We start from the raw sequence: 17068 nt of genomic DNA on the forward strand, positions 1-17068 counted from the left end.
TATGCTAATTACATTGTTGCTAAATTTATACCGCCTAGCTTCACATACCAACAAAAGAAAAAGTTCTTCTATGATTCAAGACATTACTTTTGGGACGATCCACTCCTTTATAAAGGAGTATATAGTATTATTAGATGTTGTGTACGAGAGCATGAACAGGGATAGATCCTTCATAAGTGTCACTCTGAGGCCTACGAAGGACACCACGCGGGAGATAGAACTGCACACAAGGTATTACAATCTGGTTTTTATTGGCCTACTCTCTTCAAGGATGCTCGTAAGTTTGTCTTGTCTTGTGATGAATGTCAAAGAATTGGTAATATTAGTAGACGTCAGGAAATGCCTATGAATTACTCTCTTCTTATAGAACCATTTGACGTCTCGGGTTTTGATTATATGGAACCTTTTCCAAAGTCCAACGGGTATACTCATATTCTAGTTCTTGTTGATTATGTTACTAAGTGGGTAGAAGCTATTCCAACTACTAGTGTTGATCATAACACTTCTATTAAAATGCTGAAAGAAGTTATCACTAGATTTGGAGTCCCTAGATATTTAACGTCTGATGTTGGTTCACACTTTATTCATGGTGCTTTCCGTAAATTGCTTGCTAGGTATGATGTTAATCATAGAATTGTATCTCCTTATCATCCTCAATCTAGTGAGCAAGTAGGATTTAGCAACAGAGAAATTAAATTGATCTTGCAAAAGACCGTTAATAGATCTAGAAAGAATTGGTCTAAGAAACTTGACAATGCATTATGGGCTTATAGAACCACTTACAAAAACTCCATGGGTATGTCTCCATATAAAACGGTTTATGGTAAAGCATGTCACTTACCTCTAGAACTAGAACATAAAGCTTATTGGGCAATTAAAGAGCTTAACTATGATTTCAAACTTGTCGGTGAGAAGAGGTTATTTGACATTAGCTCACTTGATGAATGAAGAACTCAGGCCTATGAGAATGCCAAGTTGTTTAAAGAAAAGGTCAAGAGATGGCATGATAGAAGGATACAAAAGCGTGAATTCAATGTAGGTGATCATGTCTTGCTATACAACTCTCGTTTAAGATTGTTTGCTAGAAAACTTCTCTCTAAATGGGAAGGGCCTTACATTATCGAGGAAGTATATCATTCCGGTGCTATCAAGATCAACAACACCGAAGGCACAAATCCGAAAGTGGTGAATGGACAAAGAATCAAACATTATATCTCAGGTACTCCCATAAATGTTGAAACTAATATTATCAATACCATAACTCCGGAAGAGCACATAAGGGAGACCTATCAGAACATCTCGGACGCCAAAAAGGAATAGGTATGTGCTATGGTAAGAAAACCGACTCCTAAATGTTTTCAATGGCAATTTTTACCAGTTTTGGAATATTTAAAAAAATTAGGAAAATGTATAGCAGTCTGAAGCGTGCACGAGGAGGCAACAAGCCAGGGGCGCGGCCTACCCCCCGGCCACGCCCTACACGCTTGTGGCCACCCCGTCCATCCTCCGGACTCTGCTTCCTTGTGGAATACTCCTTCGGGTCGGCAAAAAATCATTATTTAATATCCAATGGTCTTGACCTCCGTATCTAGACAATATCTCCTGTTTTCGTTTCGAGCTGTTTTTGTAATAGATTTAGACCAACATGACGTCTTCAAGTTCTCTAAAGGACAAGTTCTTTGAAAGGGTCATCAACCCCTACCTTTCGGAGGTGCTGCAACACCCTCAAACCATTGAGATGCATGAGGGGGTGGCGCACATCTGTGATATTAAGGGGCCAAAGAAGACCGAAAGTGTGGAGACAGGGCTCAAAGTGATGGAGCAACAAGTCTTCAAGTGCCAAGGGATGTTGGAATGAGGACTTAATGCCAATCACGTGATGATCGCAGAGTTTACCCATAAGCACAAGCTAGACGCCAAAGACTTCTGGGATCACGTCTTCAACATTTACGAGAAAATCGAGCACCTCCAAGTCCAGATCTATGACCTGCAAAACCAAAAGTGTGAGTATGAATACATATTTAAGAAAATGAGTTTGGCTGCAGGCTTGACTATCCCGAAGACTAGTTCATCAGCCCATACCTTGGAAGACGGAGGACAAACTTTCAACCCCACCAACAACTCAAACATCACCACCTCCGAAGAAGGACGACTAAACACATGGGTATGGGCACTCCCCTTGGCTTGTGCCAAGCTTGGGGCAGGTGCCCCGATATCATATCACAATCACACCTTTTACTTTCTTCGTTTTTCTACGTTCAATCCTTTTGGTTATATCTTGATCTAGTAGAATAAAGTTCTAGTGTGATCTAGTTTTAGGTTTTTATTTTTGTTCCCCCTATGTAAGCAAGTCCGAGAGTTATATAATAAAGAGTAGTTTTGAGTTGAGGGCTTTTCTTGCTTGCTATGATCTTGAGAGAAAGAAATAGGAAGAAGTATAGAATAAAAGCAAAAGAGCATACATAATGATATTATGGGGAGTGATAGCTTCGCATATAAAAAGTATGTCAATTCAAATTTGTTGTGAGTTGACAAATGAAGCTATAGGTCATTGTTGTAATTAAAAGGAAATAATAAAGAAAGAGAGGTTCACATATAAATATATTATCTTAGACATCTTTTGTGATTGTGAGCAGCCATTAAAATATCATATGTTAAAAGGTTGATGTTGGACAAGGAAGACAACATAATGAGTAATGTTTGCTTATTTTCGGATAGAAGTTATATGATTGTAGATCCTTCAACATGTGTCGCTTGCTTCCACCTCATATTAGCCAGAAACTCATGCACCAAGTAGAGATACTACTTGTGCATCCAAAAACCTTTAACACAGTTTTGCCTTGAGAGTCCACCATACCTACCTATGGATTGAATAAGATCATTCAAGTAAGTTGTCATGGGTGCAAGCAATAAAAATTGCTCCTTAAATATGTGTGGTTTGTTAGTGCGAGGAAAATAAACTTTATACAAACTTGTGATATAGATGAAATAAAATCGACAGACTGCATAATAAAGTTCTTTATCACAAGGGGCAATATAAAGTGATGTTCTTTTGCATTAAGAGATTGTGCATCCAACTATAAAAGCGCATGACAACCTCTACTTCCCTTTGCGAAGGGCCTATATGTCACCTTTACTCTCTAGTACTTACCTTTATGCCAGAGTCATGGTGATCTTCACCATTTCCTTTATTTCGCCTTTATCTTTTGGCGAGCGTCGTGTGTTGGGGAATGATCTAGACAAATATATCCACTCGGATGTGGGTGATCATGAGTTATTATTATTGACATTACCCTTGAGGTAAATAGTTGGGAGGCAAAACTATAAGCCCCTATCTTTCTCTATGTCCTATTGAAGCTTTGCCCTCATAGGTACCGCGTGAGTGTTAGCAATTATGAAAGACCATAAGATGATTGAGTATGTGGATTTGCTTTACAAGCTCTTATATTGACTCTTTCCTACGTTGCGATAAATTGGAATTACCTCAATGACTGAAATCGTAGTTTGTTAGTTCTCAATAGAGTTCTTGATTCATATTTTGCCTTGTGAATGAATTGTTACTCTAGTATAAGATATTCTATGTCAATATGTGTTGTTGTTCTAAAGATAATCATGATGCCTTCATGTCCGTATTTTATTTTATCGACGCCTCTATCTCTAAACATGCTGGCATATTTATTGATCTCGGCTTTCGCTTGAGGACAAGCGAGGTCTAAGCTTGGGGGAGTAGATACGTCCATTTTGCATAATGCATTTATATCAATATTTATTGCATTATGGGCTGTTAATACACATTATAATACAATACTTATGCCTTTCCTCTCTTATTTTACAAGATTTACATGAAAAGGGAGAATGCGGGCAGCTGGAATTCTGGACTAGAAAAGGAGAAAATCTAAGAGACCTATTCCGCACAGCTCCAAAAGTCCTGAAAAGTTACGGAGAATTGTTTTGGAATATATAAAAAATAATGGGCGAGAGAAATACCAGAGGGGACCCACCAGGAGGTCACATGCCAAGGGGGCGCAGCCTACCCCCTTGGCCGCGCCTGCGGGCTTGTGGGCCCCTGGCAGGCCTCCGATGCCCATCTTCTGCTATTTGAAGGGTTTTGACCTAGAAAAATCATATCAGAGCTTTCGGTATGCAGCATCGCCGTCTCGAGGCGGAACTTCGACAGAACCAATCTAGAGCTTCGACGGAGCTATTCTGCCGGGGAAACTTCCCTCCTAGAGGGGGAAAACGAAGCCATCGTCATCACCAACGACCCTCTCATAGAGAGGGGTTCAATCTCCACCAACATATTCATCATCACCATCTCCTCTCCAAACTCTAGTTCATCTCTTGTATCCGATCTTTGTCTCAAAACCTCAGATTGGTACATGTGGGTTGCTAGTAGTGTTGATTACTCCTTGTAGTTTATGCTAGTTGGTTTATTTGGTGGAAGGTCATATGTTCAGATCCTTAATGATTATTAATACTCCTTTTATTATGAACATGAATATGCTTTGTGAGTAGTTACGTTTGTTACTGAGGACATGGGATAAGTCTTGTTATTAGTAATCATGTGAATTTGGTATTTGTTCGATATTTTGATAAGATGTATGTTGTCTCTCCTCTAGTGGTGTCATGTGAATGTCGACTACATGACACTTCACCATTATTTGGGCCTAGAGGGAGGCATTGGGAAGTAACAAGTAGATGTTGGGTTGCTAGAGTGACAGAAGCTTAAAGCCTAGTTTATGTGTTGCTTCGTGAGGGCTGATTTGGATCCATATGTTTAATGATATGGTTAGATTTATCTTAATTCTTCTTTCATAGTTGCGGATGCTTGCGGGAGAGGTTAATCATAAGTGGGAGGTTTGTCCAAGTAAGGGCAGCACCCAAGCACCGGTCCACCCACATATCCAATTATCAAAGTAACGAACGCGAATCATATGAGCATGATGAAAACTAGCTTGACATAAATTCCCATGTGTCCTCGGGAGCGCTTTTTTTTATATAAGAGTTTGTCCATGCTTGTACTTTGCTACAAAAAGGATTGGTCCACCTTGCTGCACCTTTGTTACGATTGTTACTTGTTACCCGTTATGAATTACCTTATCACAAAACTATCTCTTACCGATAATTTCAGTGCTTGCAGAGAATACCTTACTGAAAACCGCTTGTCATTTCCTTCTGCTCTTCGTTGGGTTCGACACTCTTTCTTATTGAAAGGACTAAGATAGATCCCCTACACTTGTGGGTCATCAGCAAGCCGGGCAACCCTAGGTTGAAGAAGAGGAGAAGGATGGATGAGCATCGTCTACCGCACCAGCCTATTCTTTACCTCTCGTTCCAGGGTTGGATGCAACATTTCTATGTTATAGATAGGTGAGTTGAGCAATACTTGTTTTCGAGGATTTCCACAAGTCCGTCCGAGTTGAGGGGCTAGGGCTTGAATCCGGTCGGTTGTCCGACAGTGCCGTAGTTGAATAAGCATTTCCTTTATTTACTTCTAGAAGGACTCGAAGTGAGACCAGAGAGAGAAGAGTTTTCCCGCAAAGGACGGCTCGAGAAAAGGTACCTCGAATATATCTAAGAATCCGATGCTTTTATAGGGAGGGCGCGGGGGGTTGGCTCTCCTACACTCCAAGGGTCATCGCCCATCTCCACCTATGCCATTTCCCGCAATCACGGGCGAACAGGTAACCGCCCCATCAATCCAATCCTCAATGCAGCGGCTTCTGCCACGACCAGGCCTTTAAGCCACGCTCACCCGTCATGAGATTCGTGTAATGCATGCGGCGCGCATGGCAGAAACATCCTGAAGTGGTGGGATAGTGCGAAACAGTGGGTGGGCGGTTACCTATTTGTGAATTTCACACTCGTGCACGAACTATGGGCATGAACCAACAACGTTAGGCGAGCGCGTATGGGCCACGCCCGAGGGCTCCTGTCGGTGCACTTGTAATGGGGCACCTAGTGCCCCTGACTTTTTGCACATGCGTTGAGAGCATAACCCCTCTAGAGCAACCACCAACCCAAGTGAAGAGCCAAAACCCGATGCCGGCAAGACCTACACAAACAGCCCAAGACGTGTCATGAACCCCTGGTACCTGCGACGGGCGAAGGCACAAGCATCCTCACCAACAAGTGCGGGCCAACCTGCCACCACTCCACCTCATCGCTGCACCAATCACTTGTCAATGAGGTGTCGAGCTCCCAGATGGCTAGGTGGCTCTCGCTAAATACGTGGCAGTGCGCTGGAAGACAGATTACGACATGTCGACACCCATCCAGATGCGTGTCAAGACCCCAAGCCACGTCTAGATCATAGGTGGCAGGAGCTTGCCGGGAACTCACATCCGCTTGCCACCTAAGGCCGCGTTTATGGCGTTTTGTCTTAAGTGCTTGAGTTAGGTATGATAGCATTGTTAGCTATCAGATCATGATGGTTTGCCACTGTGGACGCCCTTTGATCTATAAAAGGAGGCCCGAGGCAACTTAGAAAAGGATTCGGAAACTTGGAGATTCTACACAAGGTAGTTCCTGACCCCGAGGTGATTAGAGCCAAGTGTACTTGTATGTATGTGATAGCTCTTCACGGCACCCCTTGCCGGGGCAGAAGTCCGTGCGATCTTCATCTTCCTCAATCAATTCACTAAAGTAGGAGTAGGGTTTTATGCTTCACAGCAGCCCAAACCTGGGTAAAATACCCAAGTCTCATCATCGTGCCACCTCGTAGTTTTTGCTATTTGTGACACACACCTCCTCGCCGAACCACGAAGGGACCCAAGGTCCCATAGGTGATTGAGTGCACATATGCACCAACATGTCCTATTGGAAACTAAGGGATATTAAGGCTTCATTTTAATAGAGAACCGAAACAAAGCCTTAACACATGGTGAATACATGAACTCCTCAAACTACGACAATCACCGGAAAGAATCCCAACTATTGTCACCTTGGGGTATGTGAGTCAATACAAGTAATAGGTAACTACAACTTTCAAGATAGATCCAAATCACTCTCATATTCATGAAAACATAATATGTTCAGATCTGAAATCACGACACTCGAGCCCTAGTGACAAGCATCAAGGATAGCAAAGTCATAGTAACATCAATCTCAGAACATAGTGGATACTAGGGATCAAGCCCTATCAAACTTAACTCGATTACGTGATCAATCTCATCCAATCCCACCACCATCCAGCAAGCCTACAAAGGAATTACTCACTCCTGGTCGTGAGCATCATGGCAGTGTTGATAAAGAAGGGTTGGTGATGACGACAGTGACAAATCCAACCTCTTCGGAGCCCCAAACGGACTCCAGATAAGCCCTCGAGAGGAATAAAAAGAGGTGGCGGCGGCTCCATCTTGTGAAACGCGAGGAAAACTTCTATCCTATTTTTTCTGTGAAGATGTAATTTTATAGGACTGGAGTTAGGGTCAGAGGAGCAACGTGGGCCCACAAGCCATGAGGGCGTAACCAATGGGTCGCGTCATGTTGGCTTGTGGCCCCGTGGCAGTGTTTCTCCAATAGGTCTTTGCTCCATAAATGCTAATAAATGCCAGAAATAGTTCACAAAAAGTTTCATCCAATTTCGAGAACTTTTATTTCTGCACAAAAATAACACCAAGGTAGTTTTGGTGAAAATAGTGTGAGTCCGGATTAGTTTCATTCAAAACATGCAAATTAGAGGTCAAAACCAGAGCAAAAGTTTTGGAAAATTAGATACGTTGGAGACATATGAAGGACCGCTTTCACCCCGTAGACGAGGAAGAAGGGTGTTTCGCCAGTAAGCTTGGTCGTTGTTGTGCGGATCGGCCATAGCACGGACTGGAGCTCATCGAGCCAGCCTATGTTGCAGGCTATTAGCTTCTTGTTGAAGCTTCTTGTATTGAGCACCTTGAGGACCTCAGTGTTAGCACACTCGGCATGACTATTGCTTCGCAGGTGCGCTAGAGAGGTGTATTAGATCTATGTGTCGATGTTGGTGCGGTAGGACTTGAAGAGATCATTGGCGAATTTTGAGCCATTGTCGATGATGATGCGGTTGGGGAATGCAAAAATGACACACCGGGCCCTTCGTGAACTTAACGGCTAAGGATACTAGGATGGTGCGAACACGCTCCACTTCCGCCCACTTGGTGAACTTGTCAATGATGATGTAGAGGAAGCGGTAGCCGCCATGTGCGTGAGGGAAAGGGTCCACAATATCCACCCGCCAGATCGCAAAGGGCCACGAGAGGGGAATGGCTTGGAGCCCTTGTGTCAGTTGATGTATGTACTTGGCGTGGAATTCGCAAGCTTCACAAGATTGGACCAGCTTGGTGGCATCTTGAAGCATAGTGGGCCAGTAGAAACCGCTCTGGAATACCTTGCCGACAAGGATGCATGATGAGTAGTGATGGACACAGTCTCCGCCATGTATGCCCGAGAGCAACTCACGCCCTTGCTCTGCAAAGATGCATCGAAGCGCAACTCCGTTGGGGCGCCTGCGGTAGAGCTCTCCATCCCTTAGGGAGTAGGATGCAGCCTGGCGGGCCACACGCTTGGACTTAGGGTAGTCCTGTGGAAGCGCGACGCTCTCCAAGTATGGTTGAAGCTCTGTAACCTGTCCCGAGCCTGCGGCTCCAGCGCCAACAGTAGGGGAGCGCCTGAGGGTGAGCCGCACTCAGGTGTGCCTATGGAGGGCACGAGAGGCAGCTCTTCATGAGATGTCGCAGCGCGAGTAGGTGGTGGTATTGCAGATGGCTTTAGGAGCCACTCCTAAAATATGGTACGGCTTTGGGGCTCATGGCGGGACGCCCTCTTGGCAATGTCATCAGCTTCCTTGTTGTCGCCACGAGGAACATGCTAGAGTTTTGTGTCAAGGAAACGCTTCTCGAGCCTGTAGATCTCCTCTAGGTATGTTGACATAAGCTCGTCCTTGGGTTTGTAGATCTTGTTGGAGAAGTTTATAAGGAGTTGTGAATCATCCTTGACGAGGATGAACTTGATGCCAAGAGAGATGACGGCCTTGAGGCCGGTGATGAGGCCCTCGTACTCAGCAATGTTGTTGGAGACCTTGTCATCATGCTTAAAGCAGAGTTGTACAACGTAGTAGAGCTTGTCTCTTGTCGGCGAAGTGAGCACCACTCCAGCCCCCGCGCCCTGCCGGGAGAATGCACCGTCGAAGTGCATGGTCCAGCCATTAGGGACATCCTTCCCGGGCAAGATGGACTCTTCCTCATGAGGCTCATCTTGGTCCGGATTTGTCCATTTCTTCGTGAAGTCATCCAGGGTCGTGCCCTTGATCGACCTTGTAGTGAGGATCTCCAGCTCGAAGGGTTGCATTTCAATATTCCATTTGGCGACACTTCTAGTGGCATTGGGGTTGCGCAAGATTTGCTCGAGTGAGTAAGATGTGACCACCTTGACGGGGTGGCCTTGGAAGTAGTGATGCAGCTTCCTAAAGGTGACGAGGAGCGAGAAGAGGAGCTTCTGCTGCATGGGGTACCCCACGTGCGCATCTCACAGTACCTTGCTAACGAAGTAGACATGGTGCTAGACGAAACGCGTGGTTGTAGGAGCAGCAGCTTGAGCTTCGAGACGCTTGTGAGGCGGCTCGTCGGGGGCTTCCCAGGGAGACACGTCGTCAGGCGCCACACCAGCCACGTGAGGCCCTTGGGGGCCCTCGGCCAGTTTAGAGACAACCTCAGTAGGTGCAACCACGATCTCAGCAGACGCTGGTGCGATCTCAATAGGCGCTCGTGCGACTAGTGTCTTCTTGGAGGGGACTTGTTCCTCTCATTCCACCACCAGGGTCGCACTCTCCGTCTCGGGAATGGCCGCCAAGGCTCGTGAGGTTGCGGGCGACCATGATGGAGGACTGGTCAGATACCTCTTGAGGCCCTCAAAGGCCGCGTCAGCCTCAAGAGTCCACTTCAAGGGGATCGTTCGCTTCATGAGCTTGAAGAACAATGGGGATCTCTCGCCAAACTTGGAGATGAAGCGTCCAAGCGAGGCAATGCATCCCACCAAGTGACACATTTCCTTGAGGTTTCGGGGGGCGCATCTCTTTGATGACCTTGATCTTCTCAGGGTTGGCTTTGATGTCGCGGTTGGAGACCAGGAAGCCAAGAAATTTACTTGAAAGGACTCTGAAGACGCACTTGGCGGGGTTGAGCTTGAGGTTGACCTTGCGCGGGTTGACAAAGGTTTCTTCAAGGTCCGTGGTGATCAAGCTTGCCTGGCGGATCTTGACAATGATGTCATCGATGTAGGTTTTAGCATTCCTTCCCATCTAGGGCCCCAGGGGGGTATACATCACCCTCTAGAAGGTGGCCCCTCTGCTCTTGAGGTCGATGAGTAGATAGATGTAGTAGTACACTCCGTAGGGGGTGATGAAGGTTGTCTTCTTTTCACCTTCCTTTGTCATCTTGATCTGGTGGTAGCCTGAGAAGGTTCCCAGAAAGTGTAGTAGGTCATAGTTGGCGGTGGAATCCATGATCTGGTCGATGTGTGGAAGCGACAAATGATCCTTGGGCGGACCTTGTTGAGGTCGGTGGAGTCGCCGCACATCCGCCCCTCGCCGCTCTGCTTCTGGACCACGACAAGGTTGGTGACCCATCCGGGGTGGAGCACCTCACGAATGAAGCCGACCTCCTGGAGCTTCCCAACTTCTCGAACAATGAAATATTTCTTCTCGAGGGCCTGGTGCCATGTTGCTTCATGGGGCGTGCATTGGGGCACACCGCAAACTGGTGCTTCATCACCTCCCTTGGTACGCCGCACATGTTTGATATTTTCCATGCGAACATATCAGCGTTTTCCCGGAGGAAGGCAACGAACTAGTCTTCCTATTCGGGAGGAAGGCCGTTGCCGATGATGACGGAGGGCCCAGAGCCGCTGCCGTCCAGCGACACTTTCTTCGTCTCGGCACGTGCCTGAGAAAACATCTACTTCTTCTTTGCGGGTGCGGCTTTGGCAGGCTCGAGGTCGTCCTCGTCTGCAGGATGGGTGGAGGCGACAACTTTATAGGCATTCTCGATGGTGCGCACCGCATCCTACTCATCGCAGTGGATGGTGATGGTGCCACTGCAGCCTCCCATCTTGATGGAGTTGTAGATGTGGTGAGTCATCGCCATGAACTTGGTGAGTGCAGGATAGACCAAGATGGCATTGTAGGGCTAGCCGATGTGCACCACATCAAAGTTGATGAGATTGGTGTGGTAGTTCGTGTGAGTACCGAAGGTGGCAGGAAGGCGCTTGCCCCAGAGGTTGGGTGAAGCCGTCAGTCACGCCCGACAAAGGCCTTGTCAGCATCAAGCGCTCGTAGGACACCTCGAGCTGCTCGAAGCTCTTGATGGAGTGTACGTTGAGGCTTGCGCCACCGTCGATGAGTGTCATGGTGACGCCAATGTTCTTGATGGTGGGAGTGAACGACATGGGGATGGTTCCCACAGTCCTTGTGTACTTGGAGTGGTCGGTAGAGTCGAAAGAGATCGCGTACTGTGACCACTTGAGGGGCCTGGAGGCCTCAGCCCCCGGGGGGCGACATTCACCTCATGAGAGAACTGCTTGAAGTGCAGTTGGACGGGGGGGCGGGGGTCTGAGACCCGCCAAGGATGCATGCCATCCCACGAGGCTCTTGATAGCCCCAACGTGCTCATCAGGGAGATTGCCATTGTTCTTGTTGGGGCGTCGTTGGCCTAAGGGTTGGTGCGCTGCGGCTGGTCCCACCAGCCTTGACGGTAGTTGTTGTCGTTGTTGTGATCTCCCCAACGACCGCCACCGCGATCGATGCAGTTAGCACGGACGTCCTGTCGGTCCTCGCAAAGTAGCTTAAGCTCATGGCAGTCTTCGATGTTGTGGGAGTGCAAGTTGTGGTAGGCGCAGAAGGGACGGTTGTCCTTCTTGGGGGTCACGTCGAGCACGCGCCCGCGCTTCTGCTTAGGCTCTATCGCAAGCACGACAGTGCCCTTGCGCTTGGTGTCTTTGTTCTTGACCTTGGCAGTGTGGGGAGCCGCATCTGGATCGTTGTGGGCGAAAAGGAGGCCCTCTTCAACCTTGGCGCACCTATCAGTGAGGTTGAACAACGCGACCATGGTGTCTAGCTCGTCATTGATGGCAAGATTCTCGAGAATCTTGACGTCTTCAACGCGTGAAGAGAACACGAAAATGATCACGACATCGAAGGCTCACGGGATCTTGTTGCGCACGTGGCTGAAGCGTTGAATGTACTTGCGGAGGGTTTCGCCAGGCTGCTAGCGCATAGCGCACAAGTCGTTGAGCGTGAGGGGACGCTCGTAGGTACCCTTGAAGTTGACGACAAACTGCGCGCACAGTTCGGGCCACGTGGAGATGGAGGCCACGAGAAGGTTCATCAGCCACGAGCGTGCATCATCATTGAGGGCCATGGGAAATCAGTTTGCCATGACCTTGTCTTCACCGCCCATGGCTTGGATGCTGATGGTGCAGAGATGCAGGAACTCCACGGGGTTCAGGGTGCCATCATAGCGAGGAGGCAACTCCGGCCTGAACGGCATGGGCCACACCATGTGGCGTACCTCACGAGTGAAGGCACGACAACCCCCGCTGTAAGAAGGGACATCGTTGGCGAGGGCGGCACGATTCTGAAGCCGAGACACCATGATGTCTTGGAAGGTGCGATTTCGGCGCTTGCGCTGCCCCTAGAGGATCATGCACGCATCTGGGTCAGCGCGCCGAACGATCTAACAGCTGGGATCTACGTGGAACGGTGAGGACGCTTCATGGGACAGCTCTAATGCACGCGCATCGCGGTGCCACCCCATGTTGTCGTCCGCCTGAGGAGGTGGAGGAGGAGGAGCCTCATGCTCGACCTGCAGGCCGCGTGACGATAAAGGTGGCAGAGGACGAGAGGACGTTGGGGCGTCTCCGATGTCGTTGACAAGCTTGGTGATGCGCGCAAGTCAGGCGTCGTAGTCGGCCGCAGTTGAATGGAAGCGCAACAGCTCGTGTGCCACGAGCAACACGGCTTGCGGGGCTGGCTGGTCAAGGCAGTCGTGTAAGGACTCGGTGGCGGTGTGCGGAGGTAGCGGTTGCGGTGCCATGGACGTCTGGAGGAAGGACGCTTTCTCCTCCCCGGCTACGGGCTCGATGGCAACACCAGCACGCCTACGACGGTTGTTGTTGGCGACGGGTTCCGTGCGGACCCGCTCGGTCCTGCGAAGGTATCGCTCGCGACGCGCGTCGTTCATGTCGATGTCGAGGTCAAGGTCGAAGATGCAAAAGCCAAAAAAACTACCTGGCGCGCCAAATGTCGGAGAGTAGTTTTGAGGCCTATAGGAAACCCTCCAAGAACCTTGGTCCGAACACTAGGGGTTTTGCTCGCACCCTCCCCTGCTACGACGACCTTGACCTAGCTACGACGAGCGAAGCTTCGCGAGGGGTCACTCACACGAAGCACGACGAAGGACACATGGAGCTATCCAGGTTCGGGCCACCAAGCGGTGTAAAACCCTACTTTTGCTTGTGTGTGATTGCTCTTGAGGTTGCACGAGTGTTACAATGTGGCTCCAGGAAGAAGAAATGAAGCAGAGTCCAACCTCCTCTAAGGAGGTAGCCGTGCCCGTCTTATAGGCGCCTTGCTCCTCTTTCCCAAAAATATCAGCGGGAAAGGGTTGCCACATGGCGGCAATTCGAAGAGGGGGGCAAGGGCCCGGTTTTATCTTGACAAATGATGGTATTCGTGTGTAAAGGCACCATCCACGACGCGCTTGTTGGTTCGCTAATGACGTTCGTCCTGGTGAGCAACGTCATCATGGTATCCTTGCACCAGAATGACAAGTCTTGGGACTCACTTTGGGGATGGACAGCTGCCCGCTTCCCTTCTATCACCAAAGGAAAAATCCTCTCTATCAGTGCCCGCTGGCGCGGTCTCTGTCGTCCTGTCCTTTGCGAGGCGTCACCCATGTGGTGGGCACGCGATCGCGCGGCCAGCTCCGCACGGCCCCTCGACACGAAGGGCTTCACGGGAGGCCGCCTCACGAGGAGGGCCTCGCGAGGCTGCCCACCGTCATTGAAGATCTTCTTGAAGAGCCCCCTCTTGAAGAGAGGGGCCTCGCAAGGCCATGCCCTCAAGATGTGTCTTGCACTTGCGGAGCCCATTCATGGGCCGCTTCCGGAGTTGACCCATCCAGGCAGCGCTGACTGTGCCACAGGTAGACGGGCCGTGGTACCCTGGTTTCACTAGGAGCCTATATATGAAGCAAAATGAGTAAATCTACATTCTAAAATATGTCTATATACATCCGTATGTAGTCTACTAATGAAATGTCTAAAAAGACTTATATTTAGAAACGGAGGGAGTAGCATATTGTACGTAGCACTATGCAAAGCAGCTACACTGAAGGTGCGGGTGTCCGCAGCTAAAACTTGCGGACGCGACCGCAGTGTACACCTCTTCTCTCGTGCGATGCCGCACAATGTCTCCACTAATTTAAACGTGATAACTGTTGGAAAAAAAGAGAGGAAGCGTTCCATGGAGCAGGAGGCTGCGTGTCGTGGTGATGTAGTGGCAGCAGGATGGCTGACGGTGAGGGCAAAGCCGGGGCGGCGAATTTGCTTGACGTGATTTGATTTGACGAGCGCCATCCCTCTTGTTCGTCGACCTCGAGCCCCGGCCATGGTCCCGAAACCTGGTTTCAAAACCATGTCGGGCGAGAACCTCAAAGAGGAAAGGCCATGATCTGGAATCGAAGGCCAGCGCGAGGTCCAATTTCAACATGATCCACGGAGCCTTTAGGTGGTGTAGCATATTGAGCGATTGCCTAACCAGGATGAAGTTGTCATCGAGACTCCGGTTGGGGATGAAAGCATTCTGGTTGCGGCTGACCAAGCCACCAAATCTGGGAGCGAGCCAGAGCGATAGCACCTTCGTGAAGATTTTTGCCATGAGGTGTATCAGGCAGATCGGTCGATAGTCGTAGCGCCTGGTTAAGCTTGCAAAAGCCACGGTCGTGTAGCTCATACAGTTGCTGGAAGACATCCAGGATGTCTTGTCGAATAATACTCGAGCAAGCTCTCGGGAATTCGGCCGTGAACCCGTCCGGCCCAGGTGCTTTCCACGTCGGGAGCAGTTTGACGACATTCCATATCTTCTCATGACTGAATGGTGCATCTAGACTTACTAAGTCGCATGGCTCGATGAGATTGTCCAGGTTGAGCGAGCATTCGCGGTCAGCAGGATGACCGAAGAGTTGGTCGAAATGCGCGAATGCTGCTTGCGCCATCTCTTCCTGATATGTGATGGTATGGCCGTCGACGGAGAGGGCATGCACCTGGTTTTTCTGGTGTTGGTAGGAGCATTGCCTGTGAAAAAAGGTCGTGTGGCGTCGCCTTCCTTGAGCGTGGTGATGCCGGAGCACTACCTAGCGATGGTGTGCTCGAGGGAGGCCAGCCCAAGCTAGGATATCTTGAGTTGCTTACGTAACCAGTCCTCTTGGGGCGAAAGCGCGCGTTCTTCTTGGGCCTTATCAAAACGCGAGATCAGCTCGCGGGAGATCGCCATCTTGTCCCAGATGCAGCCGGTGGATTTGGCGCTCCAGCTGGTGAGCTTGCGCATTGTAACCTGGATGCGCAGCATCACGCGGCGGAAGGGATCTGGGTCGTTCACGGAGCCCCAGGCCATGGCCACCGTTTCGTGGAACCCGGCTAAGCGTAGCCAGTAGTCTTCGAAGTGGAATCGTCGTCGTGCTGGGGATGTTGGTGAGCAGTCAAGCAGCAATGGGCTATGGTCTGACACGACGGGGGCAAAGCAGCAAAGATGGCAGTCCGCGTGCGTGTCCTCCCAGTCTGAAGTGCAGAGCACTCTGTCCAAGTGCACTAGCATGGGCGGGGACCGCTCGTTCGACCACGTGTAGCGTCATGCGTTTAGGTATATTTCCTTCAATGCAAGGTCATAGACGAGGCGGCGGAATCTATCCATCATGTGTCGGTTTAGGCTGCCCCTGCTCTTGTCTTCGTCGTGGAGGATTAGGTTGAAGTCACCGCACACCATCCACGGCCCACGGTAGTCCACATGCACGTCTCTTAGCTCTTGCATGAATGCAATTTTCTCGTCATCATCCTATGGGCCGTAGACAATTGTCAACCAAGAGGGCGTGCCCGTGCCCGTGGTCACCTTGGCCGAAAGGGTGTTCTTGGTGAACATTGGGTGCGTGATAGTCACGACCCTGCTCTTCCGAACAAGTAAAATGCCACCCCGCGTGCCTTGGGCCGGGAGGTACGTGTAGTCATCGAACTCCGAGCCGAGGGTTTCGAGCACAACCGACGAACAAATCAACTCCATCTTTGTTTCTTGAAAACAAATGATAGAGGCGGAAGTTGTAGCAATCAACGAGCGAATGGATGTGCGACGAGCGCGTGCATTTAGGCCACGCACATTCCAAACAACGATCGTAGGGCTGTGATCCATGAACAAATGATCGTTGGGATAACGCACGGTCGGTCTATGGCACGCGTGCACCATCGGTACTTGCAGGGGCCGGCGTCGTCATCGCCAAGCATGCAGGGATCTCCCGGTCCACCAATGCAGCGATGGCCTTGATCACCGTGAGTGGGATAGCGCAACAAATATGTCGTCGTATGCCTTCATCGCGACGGAAGTGATCCTCTGGTTCGTCCCAACAATCCCCAGAGTACGCAGAAGTTGAACCCGCGCCCTTCTCTCGACGGTGGGTGGCGCCCCGGGATGGGGAGCAGCCGTTGTGGCCGAGCGGCCGTCGTAGTTTTCTCCCTGGGGTAGGCAGGGCTGCGCTGATGTGCTTCGTGGCAGCTGCGAGGAACTCGCACGGAGTCCAGGTGCGTGAAGTGGCGGCACGTCAACGGCTTCGGCGGAGCGTGATCGGCGGTGAGGCGAACCTCTCGGTTGCAGATTGGCACGGGCCCTGTCGCACGGCAGTTGGTGTTTGCCCATTCGTCGCGAGCTGGTGTGGTGTGGGCTGGGTCTCGAAACGCTGCAGGATTCTGACTGGGGTGTGGGGTTCATCAGCAGAAGGGGCCGGAGTGGATTCCGTCTCGCATGCAGCAAGGTTGGCCTCGGAGGCAGTGGGGTTGG

Source organism: Hordeum vulgare, chromosome 1H, assembly GCF_904849725.1.
Source record: "Hordeum vulgare subsp. vulgare chromosome 1H, MorexV3_pseudomolecules_assembly, whole genome shotgun sequence".
NCBI classification, from domain to species: Eukaryota; Viridiplantae; Streptophyta; class Magnoliopsida; order Poales; family Poaceae; genus Hordeum; species Hordeum vulgare.